Consider the following 13,912-nt stretch of genomic DNA (forward strand, 5'->3'; position numbering starts at 1 on the left):
AAATCTATGCGCAAGAGAACCAATGATTTCCTACTTTTATTTAAAAGTTAAATTTATAGTATCGTACTTTATGAAAAATCCCTTAGCTCCTTCTCCTCCAACTTCGTTGTTTTAACTCATTAATTTTGAAAAAAAAAAGTACCAATAAAAAAAAACGACGCCGATTTTTATTGTCAGGCATGTGAATGTTTGTATTTTAAACCTTGTAATAATTTATAGTAATAAAAGACAACTACGCTATAAAAAAATTTATATTTAAAAAAAATTAATAACTTCATTTTTTCCTCCAGTGACGTTGTTTTGCTTGATTTTTGTTCAAATTATTGTTCAAATTATCAATAGAGGGCAGTTTTATTTTATCTTGTTTTTTTTCTGTAGTGCAATTAGAAGAACAAATAAAAGATGATGACCATTTGTTTATTACGGGTAAACAAGAACTAGTTTCTACTTGATTTGATTTTTTCAGAGAGTTTTCCAAATTTAAAAAATGATAAACACCACCTTTATCTCTATTAGCAAGTTTAAATGATTTGTCCTTATGAACATCTGGTAAGAAATGTTCCAACTTTTCTTCTTTATGAGTATCCTTGATTTGAACAAGATTAACTTTTTTAGACATTTTAAGCATTCTACAATAACAAAATAAATAAATAATAATAACCAAATATTGCACTTGTTGACTTGAACTTCGTTTTCTGTAACGTCAAGATTCCGAGCAGATCAACATTTTTTTTAAACTACACGTAACTGTTTCAAGAGTTTCAAAAGCTCTGTATTATAATTTTCCTTAAAACAGAAAAATGTATGTACAAATATATATATATATATATATATATATATATATATATATATATATATATATATATATATATATATATATATATATATATATATATATATATATATATATATATATATATATATATATATATATACTCATTAAAATACAAGTTTCGAACAACAATTGATAACGTTAAACAACGTGTAAAAAATTATAAATTTTGCTAAATAAGAATTAACGAAAACTTACTTATTTTGTTCGGTAACCATTAAAACAAAACTGCTTAAAATTCAACAACGTCAAAACTCAATGTCAACAACTTGGATAAGTTCTCCCGCTACTTGTATTGACCTTTTAAATTTTGATCAGTAACCCGAACATTACCTAAAATTCTATATAGGTAAAATAGTAAATAAAATAAAGAACTTTAAAACTATTATTAACTTTTTTTATAAGTTTAAAAGTAAATCTATTGGCTATATGCTTGTGGGTGTTGTTTCGCAAAATTTAAGAAATAAAATGAATTTTATTTCTACATAATTATAATTATAAACGAGCCTTTGTTCATTCTTTATTGCAATTTTTATTTTGCAATTTTGTTTTAACGGTGAAGAGTAAAAAAAGTTTTAATGGACAAAAGTAAAATTAATAACAAAAGTTAAAAAAACTAATGTAAAAACAAGAATAAAGGATTTAAATAAATATAAATAACAGGGCCGACGACAAGGGTTTTAAAGTGAAGAGACACAATGTTCAATTTCTAAAAAAAGTGTTCTTTATCTAGAGATTTCTTTAAAAAAAAATCCTTTATTAAAAAAGTGGGGTACAATCGCCCCTCTTCCCCCCGGAAAAAAAAAGAAACAAATAAAAACAAAAATAAAAGAAAAAAAAAACTTCTAAAATGAAAAATAATAAAAAATTTAAATCAAAAAATTAAAATTTTTTTTCTAGCACCGGTATTTTATGAAAAGGAAAAGAGCAATTTGAATTAATTTTGTACATTGTTGATATGTCGTGTTGTTATGTATGTAAATAATGTTGAATGTATTTATTTTTTCGCATTCTTTCCTATCGATTGATTTGTAGCTGCTCTTTCTAAATTTTGCTTTATACTTGTTTAATTAATATATGAAACGTATATTATAGGGTTTAAAATTGTATATAGTAGAGTATGTATATTTTTTTATGTAAGTTTGCATTTGTTTTGCTTATTTTCATTTGTCTACGGAAACTGTTATCTCCACTACATCATTCTTATTTATAGAACTTATAACACTTAGTTTGTGTTTTCTCCTACATTTGTTCTCACTCATCTTATCTCACCCGTTCATTCTCACTCTCTTTTTTTTTTCATTTTCGTTAGCCTTGCTTCTTTAATATTTTTGTTCTGATTCCGATATGTACATGTTTTATTGTAGTTTACTCTCTTTTTTAATTCCTTGTTATAATATTTTTTTATTTTATTTGTTTATTTTATTAAGGTGTCACTCCATTGACTAGTTTTTAACTATATGAGTGACAACGAACCTAATTTTGTAAATTATAATTAAATTTGTAATTTTTAATTTTATGGTTGATTAAATGGATTAAAAAAAAAAAAATTTTTTTTAATTTTCTAACCTAAAAAAAAGTAAATGTTGAAAAGCATATCTAATTAAACAAACAAAATATAAATTTCTTACATTTTCTTATCAATAAAGAGTTTTTTATGGTGTCTAATATTGTAGATCATAAAAATCTCTGAAGTTTGATTTGGTTTGAGTTTATTTTTCTAGCTTTTCTTTCCAGTCTTGAAATTAAACTTATAGTTTAAGGTAAATCGCTGACCTCTTCAAAGCTATTGAAATCGACCGCGTTAAAGAAATTTCTAAATATTTATATATTTTGATAATATTCGAATGTAAGGAATAAATTTTCTTTTTCTCTTCGTCGGTTTAAAGTTTTACTGATTTTTCTTTTCGTCGATTAAAAGTTTTAAAATGATTTTAAAACTTTTTATAGGTTTTACTATAAGTTGATTATTTTTTTTGGTGATAACATTGCACTGCTAATCGTAAGTTGTTTTGTTTAACTAATTAAAACTACTCTGAGTTGTTTATTTTGTTTTGATTTTTTTTTAAGAATATGTTAGACGGTTCAACTAAAATTAAGTATAGTTTTTATTAAAAATTTATTTTAATTTTAAAAACACAAACAATGATTGTAGAGCTTCGGAGTTTTTGATGTTCCCTAGCTCTGTAACTGCAATGATTTGCAAAGCATCTTTATTTGGTATACCAAATAATATATAAATAAGAAGAACAATCAAACCCAAGTTTGTTTTATGACTAAAAGTTATCAATCTTAATTACCACTATATAATTCATTATGGGAACTGAAGTTACCAACAAACAAACAAAAAAGATTTGTCTTCATTTGCATTTGTTTGCAATTAGCTTATTTTTTAAAACTTTTTATGGAATATGCGATGTTAATTTTCCAAAATGTAAACTAATTAAAAAGCTAAAGGTCTTATAGAATTAAACAAAATTTTTATATGAAACACTTAAAAATCAAAATACTTAAAATACAAAACAAAGTGTATTCTTAATAAAAATTGTGCGAAAAATTTCAAAAGACAAAGTAAAAATATTAAGAAATTATGTTACAAGACAAACAAGGCCTATTAAAAACAAAGGAAATTTTTATAAAACTAACTGGCATGCAAAAATCAAGTGCGCACTGCCAATGTCGGATCCAGGAATTTTTGGGGGTGGTGGGGAGGGGGGATGTTGAAATATTTCTGCATTTTGTACCACATTTACGTATCCTAAAAAAAAAGAAAAAGGTTCTCAATTTTTAAGACATTTAGATTATTTCTATAAAAATAGATAACGAATTTTCCGTCATCCCAAATGTGACAAATGGTGAAATTAGCAATTTCTTCCCTCAGTTGGCCCAAAATTGGTAAAAAAATTCTCTTGTAACCAGTGATGAATCCAGAATTTTTTGGTGAGGGAGGGGGGATTGTTGATACCAAAACTGAAAAAAAACCAAAGCTCTATAAATTTACAAAAGGGCCTCTAAATTACAATAAAATTTTTTTTAATTCTCGTGGGGAGGGATGCATACCCAATACCCCTTCCATCTTTGGATCCGTCACACCAACCCCAACCCCCTATCCTCACCGTCCCCTACCTTGGATCCGTGGTTGTGACTAACAAAAAATATAACTTTGTCCTTCATATTTTTGGAAATAAAATGAATTAGATTTCAATAAATTTTGAAAAAACAAAATTCTTACATTTTCTAAAAAAACTAATGTATTTAAATATACCTTTACATTTTAGTGATCAAATTCAAATGAAAAATTAGTTCAAACGCTTTGGTTATCTATGTCAGTGAAAATCTTAGTTAAAAATATTACATTGAACAATTGAGCAATAAAGTATTCTCCTTCATTGATTGCTATTTGAATTATGCAAATACTGCTCGAGGAAGCGCCAATAAATGCAAATTATTGCCACTTTTTTTATTCTCTTTTATTTGAAATAAAAGTTCTTGATATTTGCTTCACTTTTTTAATATTCTTAATAAACAAATTTAAAATTAAGTTTTCCATAGTTTTTTCCCATTAATAAATATCTTAAAAGATAAAAATAAATACTAATAATTTTTTTTAATGGAACTACAAATAAGTTCCTGGTTTTTTAACAGATGGCTCCATGTGTAACGATGTCTCATTTTTTAACATAAAGTGGGCATGCATGCGTCTGAGGGACGTCCGTCGGATGACTTACGGATGCCTGGATGCGAGGAACACCAGGACCATCACAACCAAAGCAGGATGTTCACGGCATTAAAGTAATGCTCTGTTTTTGGTGGGATTGGAAGGCTATATTGTATTCTAAGTTTTTAAAATTGTGCCAGACTCTCTTTGAGATCGCATAAGTGATCTTCTGGCCCGATTTCTACATGCTTAGAGATCAAGCCAGAATATGCATATTGCATAATTCTTAGGCAAGGACTCTATAAACTACCAGAAATATAAATGTTATTGCTTCAGTTATTTGATAGCTTTCAGATGCTTTGAATAATTTATCAATTCATTTTATAATTTAAATAAAACCATATTTTTAATTATAAAAATAAAGAAATCTTTTTGTATAAATAATTTTATTAACAATTTTGTTTCGGTAATTTAGCTAGACAATCATTTTTCAAACTAAGTTTGTAAAAACCAAACATTTCATTTCGTGGAGTTTCACTTTGGAATAATATAGTTTTAAAATATTTTTGTTTTTCTAGTTCCTCCTCAAGAATAAGCCTAAAGAAATCATTTTGTCACTTAATTGTAAATTTTTATATTTTTAAACATTTAGTACTTACTGTATTATTTTATGTATTTATGCAGTTAAATATGCATATAAATATGCACAGGGCCGTCTCAAAGTGATTTTAAAAGTGGGGGAGGAGGGAAGTTGTGAAAAAAAAGAAAAGGTTATTTCTGATTAGGGCTAAAAAAAAAATTTTTGACCAGTATGGTCTCCTGAAAAAAAAAAAAGGAATAAAGAAAAGATCCTCGCTGGCTGACATTAGCCAACTGCCAATTAAAGGTCCAAATTTGTCGACTAATTTAATACCCCTTCGCCCCTTCAGGACGGCACTGAATATGCACTTTGATTTTAATTTATTTATCTACATGATCATGTATGTGTGCTGGACTTTTTTTATGAGACTTTTACTATACGGGTGGTACTTAATGATGATTGTTTTTTGCTAACGCTGTAATATAAACTCAAAATATTACAACAAACCCATCAAAATTTAATCCATCGTTTGAAACGGCTAACCTTAAGAAATTTATTTAAATAAAATATATGAACTTTTTGAATATGTTTGCTGCAAATCCATTGCTGCAATAATGAAATTTCTAATTGCAGCAATGGATTTAATTAGTTAAATGCACAATGCTCCTGTGACAAATGTATCCAATTGGTCTCTGAACAGGGCCGTCCCAAAAAGAGCTTAAAAGAAGGAGTAGGACCCCGGATAACTTATCTTTTTTTTGTCGAGTAAGGTCTAGAATTTTTATTTGCGGACTAAGATCTTTAAAAAAAATCCTTGCTTGCTAACATTTGCCGACTGCTAACTATAAATCCAATTTTGCCGACTACAGAGTCCAAATTTGCCGACTAATTAATTTCTGATGGGGACTTGACACCACTCTACCCCCTCCTCCCTAGGACGGCCCTGTCTCTAAATCAGACTTACTTTTCAGAGTCTCTTAGATAAGCCAAAGTTATTATTTACGATGATGCTACAATTATGCTATCAATATTTTCATCCTAAATTACTTTACTAACTTGATCGCAAAAAAAAAATGGTAAGGAATATTAGCAATAATGAGGATCTGAAACTTCTATTGAAATAAACCCAAACCTTAGGTTTAGGTTTATTTTAATTTTAAACAGAGTTTTCTTGTCAGGTCCGTCAGATTTTAGAGAAACGACTTGAAGAATATCTTTTAGTATAATGCAGACCGAATATTAATTTATACTATAAAAAATTGATACAATACAGTCCAAATTTTATTGAAATCGATAAAAAATTAAAATTTGTGGAATATTACGTATTAGCAAAAGATACTCACTCAAACGAATATACAAAGAAAGAACATAAATTGCAACAGTTTAGATCCAAGTTTAAACAACGTTTAAACAACGTTTAAACAACGTTGAAAAATAGCAAACAAAGAAGAAAAAATGTTTTTTTATTACCAATACTGGTTGGATTAATCTAATTCTTGCGATGCCTGCAGTTGACCAATTTGGTCAACAAAGACCTTTAAAAAATTAAACAAAAAATAATAAGAAGAAAAACCGAAGTCATTTGTAATTCAGGTTTCGAAACATTAACTTGTGCTACTCAAGGGAAGTTAAGTGTAACAGAAAAGAGAACTGCTTTGAAAAATCTAAAGGAAATTATTGCCAAAAATATATAAATTAGAATACTCTAACGTTTTACAGAAAAACTATTAAGTACACTTAAGATTATGTTTGTCAAATCTGATCTTTACCGAAGTCAATACAAAATTACATAAAATTCTTTTAAAAGGCTACATCGTAGCTTGAGTCCTGCAAAAAGTAATAACGGATTATTATCCAAATAAATCTTATTTTTTATGAACCTTATTACTTCACGAAAACTTGTATTGCAATTAATTTACAAAATTTATTGGATTGTACGTTTTCACGATTGTTAATGTGGTTGTTAAAACGTGATTCTAAACTTGAAATTTATTAGTATTAAATTGAAAATGTGACGGATCACTGAAAAATCAATATAAATAAAAATTTTCAAACAATATCGATTCTGAGGCAGGTATATTTTAGAGTTACTTTGTACCGCTTTAATTAACTTGCACGAAAAAAATATTGATCTGGCAAAGCCTAATTATTTCTTTTTCGCGCAACTTCTTGTCACCCGATAAGAATAAGATTTGTCAAAGAATCTAGTTATGTAAAAGATGGAGATATAAACTGCAAAAGTACTGTTGCTAAGAATTTTTTTCCATTTTAAAATCATAAAATTATGTTTACTATGGTTAATGCTAAAGTGTGTTACGCAGAAGATTTGCAATAATGGTAACACTAGCCGACAACTTTTTTGCAGACATAGAGTTGAAAGCAGAAATACTATGTATAGATTACAACTTAATATTTTTTCTCAAACTTATACCAAAAAACAACATCAAGTGAACATAAAATTGAAGTTAAAATATTTAGGATATACACTTTCAAAAACTTTAAATTTATAGGTTCTGTTACATCCGTAGTATTGAATAACACTTACAATGCATACATTTTTTCCCATGGTTTTATTCTAATTAAACACGCTTTTAATTTCTATCTAATGCACAGAACTTGTTTTTGTCTTTACCTGCAAAATAATAAAATGCAAAGTTTTTAAGAAAGTCTTGTAATCTTGACGTACTTAACACAATAATATATAGCTCAAATCCTGTTCTAACTGGCATAAAAAAACTGTTTTAAAAAAATGTTAAATCATTCTTGCAAGAAATCACATACATGCTACTTCCAGCTAAACCTTTGAACCTTATTGGCATGTCTGACTCAGCAAATAAGAAATCTTTAGAACAAGCAGGAATGTTTTTGATGAAAACGTTCCTGCTTGTGTAAAGTTATAACGAGTGCACCCCGAAGCTTTAAAGCAATAGTGAGGATAAGTTCTTAACTTCAGCGTAAAAGTAAAAGAAAGAATAGTTTTGCACTACATATGTTCATTTTTACCATGTATATACATTAGTGCTATTTGAAGGAAAAGTTGGGTTAACTTCCATATTACCGGCACCGGCGTAATGTTTTAAAAGTCTGGCGGAGACTTTAAAATTTAATCAACTTAATTTTTTTAAATGGTATTGACTAAATTATTTATCGAAATGGTATTGACTAAATTATTTATAAAAAAAAAATTTTTTTAACTGACTGAAGCTAGAAGAAGACAGAGTTAGTCTTATTACTAAACACGTAACAAACTCAAGTTTGCAAAAGTTTTATAATAATTTTAAATGAGATTTTAAAAATTTGGATTAAACGAAATAACACGCCCATGACTCTTACTTTAACAACCCCTAACCTAAGATAAAAATCTTTCTAGCTGAGTGAAGAAAAAATCTTGAACTAGAATTTATAAGTATGTTTTAAATCTAATAAGATTTTTTTTTATCTAATAGATATGACGTCAAAAAAGATATGACAGTTCAAAATTGATTATTATTAATTTTAATTTAAAGATAAAGAAAAGGTTTTATTAATGAAGTTTATGAGTTAATATTTTTCTATTTTGAGATTATTGTAAAATAACTTATAGTCATTACTTAGAATTTATTGCAATATAGATAGCGAAGGTGTTATTGAATGATAGCTCCAAGATCAGTAAATATATGCAAATATTCTCATCAGTTACTTAGTGGATCATTAGTGGCAGCCGCCAAAAGCAGTAAACCATATTACTATATCACATGTTGGAAAGTTATCGGCTGGGCACTTAGGGCGGATGCCAATAATGGTATACTTTGTAACCGATAAGCAAAACGCCAATAAACTGCTCAAAATACCTATATAAGTCCACTGCAAACTTACTACAAAAATATTAATGGGCTAATTATAAAATACTTTTTTTTAAATTAGTATTAAATAAATCTTAATATATTAAACTTATTTATTTACAAAATATATTTGTATATATTTTGAAATTAGTTTATATCATAGTTTTAAATAATCCTTCGTAAATGCGATTTCTTTTCGTGGCTGAACAGAGCGAATATGTCCAACACATATAAACTGCCTCGGATAATAAACAAATATTCAGAGTACAGCGTTCTATATCGAGGTCCAAAAGTATGGAATACTTTTCAAAAAGGATTCAAAGGTACGGTAAATTCGTTAAGTTCATTCAAGTTTTTAACAAAAAAAGAAATTTTTAAAATATAAGAAACGTTTTTGGTTAATGATACTTTGAATAATTTCTCATAAATCTGTTTTTGTTTTATTTCTACTTTTGTTGGTTGCTTATCAATTTTATTAGCGAATTACGCGTTTCATTACGATATTTTATTGAAATTTTATTACGCATATTGTAACATATTACGATATTTTTTTGAAATCTTGTTATAGGGGCTCTATGAAAAGATTGCGATAACGTACTGTCGTACTCATCTTCTTTGAGCCCCTATCTGTTTTACTTATTTTATTTATTGAAATTTTATATTACGAAGTTGTAAAATCTTATATTATATTAAAACAGAGAAAAAAAAAAAGAAAAAAAAATGAACAACACGTAATAGTTTCTGCACTTTACCTTCGTTGTGAAATACGTAAACAAAATTTACTACAGTTTTAACTAATTGTTGATTTTTAATGCAGTGATTAAACATTAATAACCACTACATTATAGGCAACAAATTTAAAGAAAATCCCACTCTAGTAAACATACTCCAATTGTGGTGCTGGACTCTTTAATAAAGTTTATTCAACTTAGTGAGGCTGAATAAACTAAAAGTAGAGAGGCTGAATAAACTTAAACTAGTGAGGTAGAATAAACTAAAACTTGAATAAACTCTCTGAACTAGTTTTGATAAAAGTATTTTAGCAACATCTTTTTTCTCTGCAATAAAAATATTTATTCAAGAAAGCAAATGGAAGTAAGGTCTTATCTAGGTACTATGCATGTGTTTCATTTGAAATCACCGTGTTATCAATGTCATTTAAAATTGTTTCAGAATCTAGAAAAAAGTGTTCCACGTTTTCTATGTATTTTATCGTTTGCTAATTGACTTTTATATCTTTCAAACCAGACAGAATGAAAAAGCTTTAATTCAAAAACTATTATAAGACGTGTACATTTTTGAATTTCAATAGTTTTTTGTAATTTTTCTGAGAAAAATGTTTTGGTTAGGGGCCATCTTGCAAAACTTTACAGTTTCTATGACCTGAATTTTACAAACTTTAAAAAGTCAACTTTTAGTCTTGTTCCAGTTTATTTGTTTAAACCTTTTCCACTACTAAGTTTTTCACAGATGTGCAAGTAGTTTATAAACATATCTTCTATAAGCTTCTAGTAAAATTGACTTTTTCTTTTAAAACTTAAAAAGTTTGGGGTTGTTCCATGTTTGGAAACAATATATTAGAAAATAAAAATATTTTTTATACGCTACTAAGTAATAATATATCCTTCTGGGAGCAAATGAATTTGTTTTACTCGCGTAACAAGGTAACTTTTACACACACACACACTTTTACACACACACACACACAAACACACACACACACACACAAATGCTTTTTATAGCCAATTTCTGAAGGTAACTTTCACACACACACATACACACACACATAAATGCTTTTTATTGCCAATTTCTAAAGATCCTATAAATTTATTTCTTGATTTTTAAAACATTTTTTCTTTGAATACTGTTTAAGACGATATATACCATTAAAATAAATTATAGAATAAATTTTACGGTTTCAAGCAGGAATTTAAAACACTCTACATTTTTGGCTTTAAATCGGATTAGCGGGACCCTAAAAAATAGTAAAAACAATAGTTTTCTGGCACAAAGTTATTTTTACATAAATTGTAAATTTTAAATTAAGGTGGAAGTCTTTTATGTATTTTTCTTAACAACCGTTTTTATTACCTGTGGGTATTAATATAGTTGTCTGTCTCTTTTAGAAGTTACTGTAAAAAATGTTAGCAAAAATTTAGTAAAAATAAACAAAAAAAAAAGAATTGAAAAAAATTAAAATTTTCAATATCGTTATCAGACTTTCATTTAAAATATTTATTCTTGAAGTTGTTTGCAAATTTATTATTCTTTTATGTTTAATTCAAATATATGCAGACTCTTTTTGTAAATTATCTTAAATATGCAGACTCTTTTTGTAAATTATCTTAAATATGCAGACTCTTTTTGTAAATTATCTTAAATTTACGTTATTTATAACAATTTAATATATTTAATAATATTGCAACATAAATTTTACTATAAGTTACTATAATATATTTATGTATATATATATATATATATATATATATATATATATATATATATATATATATATATATATTATATATATATATATATATATATATATACATACATAATATATATATATATATATATATATATATATATATATATATATATATATATATATATATATATATATATATATATATATATATATATATATATATATACATAATATATATATATATATATATATATATATATATATATATATATATATATATATATATATATATATTATATATTACTATAAATTTTACTTAATTGCGATGTGTACAAAACCCAAAATGGGAAATTTTGTCATTGTTATTATTTTAATTCTAAATATTCTTTTTTTTTTTTCCTTTTTTTTTTTTTTTCTGGGGATTTTTATTTTCAATTTTTCCGCTGCCAGACTATTGCAAACGGACTTAAATGAACCAGAAACCCTTCATTAAATAACTTATGATTATACTTATTGGAAATATAATAAGAGATCTAAATTAAAAAATTAATCTAATTTTAATAATAAATTGTAATAAAAAAAACCCCGTCAGGGTTGTGATGTATTAACTTAAGTTCTCAGTTAGATCTGTGTACCAATGTAACCTAAGTTCATCATGCATAATGCAAACGACTTTTTTTATATTTATATTTTAATGCTTAAGCTGGTTTGTATTTTTACATAAATAATATTTCAGCTTCTTTGTGAATTTCTGATAACGGCTCTAAAGCACATTTACGTATATCAAAAATAAAAAAAAATTGATAATTTTAAAAGTCATTATTCTTTATCAAATTTCGATGAAATATTAGAAAAACTTATTAAATAACAAAAATTGATTTTATTATAAACTTTAAACTAATTTACCTTTTTTCAATGAAATTCGAAGCTTTTGAAGTTTTTTTTTTAATGAATCCATGCAGCTTAAATAAAGTTTAAAGAACTTGCTAACAAATGCATTTAATTCGGAATTGTTATTACAATTATTTCATTTTTTAAGACAACTTTTGAGTTTTCTAAAACCATAAGCTATAATTAATGTCGGACAGAAATTAATACAATATAAAAATAACTTTTAAGAATTGCATAAAAAATAAATTAAAATATATAACCTTTTTTTAAAAAAAAAAAACTATTTATGACGTAGTTTGTTAAATAAACACAACAACATAAACATGAAAAAGACTATCAATCGAGTTAATAACATAAAGCTTCACAGCGAGGAACGTTTTGTCTTTTTTTTCTTTTTTTTTCCACAACATTATAGAAAAATAAACAGATTATAACCAGTAATTTTAAATTAATGAATGTATATTTTCATATAAATTATAAAACTTATTTAATTATTAAATAGACATTGAATAGTTAATATATTGACTGTCATCTGCTTAAATTTCTTAATTACTTTTTTTTAATAAAAGATCTTAAAATATCTACCGACTGAAATGTGCTAAATGCCGACTAGCCGGCTATATTTCTTAAAAAAATATATAAAAAAAAACTTTTTTAAAAACAACATTTTAAAAGTGGACTAAAAAGTAGAAAATTTCTCAGGACCCAAGGACCCTTTGAGTAAATACGCAACCTGAATATCCATTAAAGTCTATGACTGAAAATGTTAGGCAACTAAGTACAACTCGTTCTTATTGGCGCCCAACATTTTCAGTCATTGATTTTAACGGATATTTCAGGTTATGAACGTACACAAAGTCCTTGAGTCCCCAGAAATAGTTTACTTTTTACTTTTTAGTCCATTTTTAAAATATAGTTTATAAAAAGTTATTTTTAATATTTTTTATTATTTACTTTTTAGTCTATTTTTAAAATGTTGTTTTTAAAAAGTTTTTTTTTTATATTTTTTATTATTATTCAACAAGAGTTTATTGTTTATTGTTTGTTTTGATTAACTTTTTTGACGATTTCTTATATTTACGCGCTAAGTCCGTTTTGCTTTGTTTATTTTAATTACTTTGTTTAACGATTTCTTAAATTATTACCGCTGACCTCGTGTTTGTTTTGCGCGGACACAAAAAAAATTAAGTAAATAATTAAACAAACCGATAAGAAAACAAGTTAAATAAAATGTAATCATTAGTTGAAACTATCTTTTTAAACCCTTACCTTCCCAATGTTACCATTTGGCAATCCAAACTTTAAATTCAAAAATTAAACCCTGTTTTATCTCTTTTTTAATTTTAAGTAATTTGTCAGGTCAGGTTATCCTGCTACTAGTAACCAGGGCCGTACCGAGCCAATTTTGCGCTTCGGGCAAGAAAAGAAAATTGCGCCCCTCTTCCCCTCCCCCTCCTTAAAAAAAAAAGAAGAAGAAAATTAAACGAAAAAAATGATTATTGATCACAAAATTTATCACATCAAGTTATAAGTAAAATTTGTCATTAAGGTTGCACAAACTTTAGTTCAATGCCACTTTTCTGGCTTTTCTTGAGGCAAATTCACTAATGACATCATCAAAATCAATGTTGTTTGCCACTTCATTTTCAATTGAAATTATAGCCAAACAAGACAAACGTTCTTGGCCAATTGTTGACCTCAT

General features: G+C 26.3%; 1 long non-coding RNA gene across 2 annotated transcripts; it reads right to left on the minus strand.

Moving 5' to 3' along the window:
* Window positions 1-237: 237 nt before the first annotated feature.
* Window positions 238-12,424, minus strand: LOC105844423 (uncharacterized). Of its 2 annotated transcripts, none has more exons than XR_010642614.1 (3): window positions 12,226-12,424; window positions 1,031-1,173; window positions 238-786 (listed from the first exon to the last, which is right to left on the minus strand). It is a non-coding gene; the product is annotated as an uncharacterized LOC105844423 (long non-coding RNA). The 2 variants fall into 2 exon arrangements; XR_010642615.1 differs by lacking the exon at window positions 12,226-12,424 and adding an exon at window positions 2,464-2,744.
* Window positions 12,425-13,912: the final 1,488 nt, after the last annotated feature.

This window comes from Hydra vulgaris, chromosome 12 (genome assembly GCF_038396675.1).
Source record: "Hydra vulgaris chromosome 12, alternate assembly HydraT2T_AEP".
Classification (NCBI taxonomy): domain Eukaryota; kingdom Metazoa; phylum Cnidaria; class Hydrozoa; order Anthoathecata; family Hydridae; genus Hydra; species Hydra vulgaris.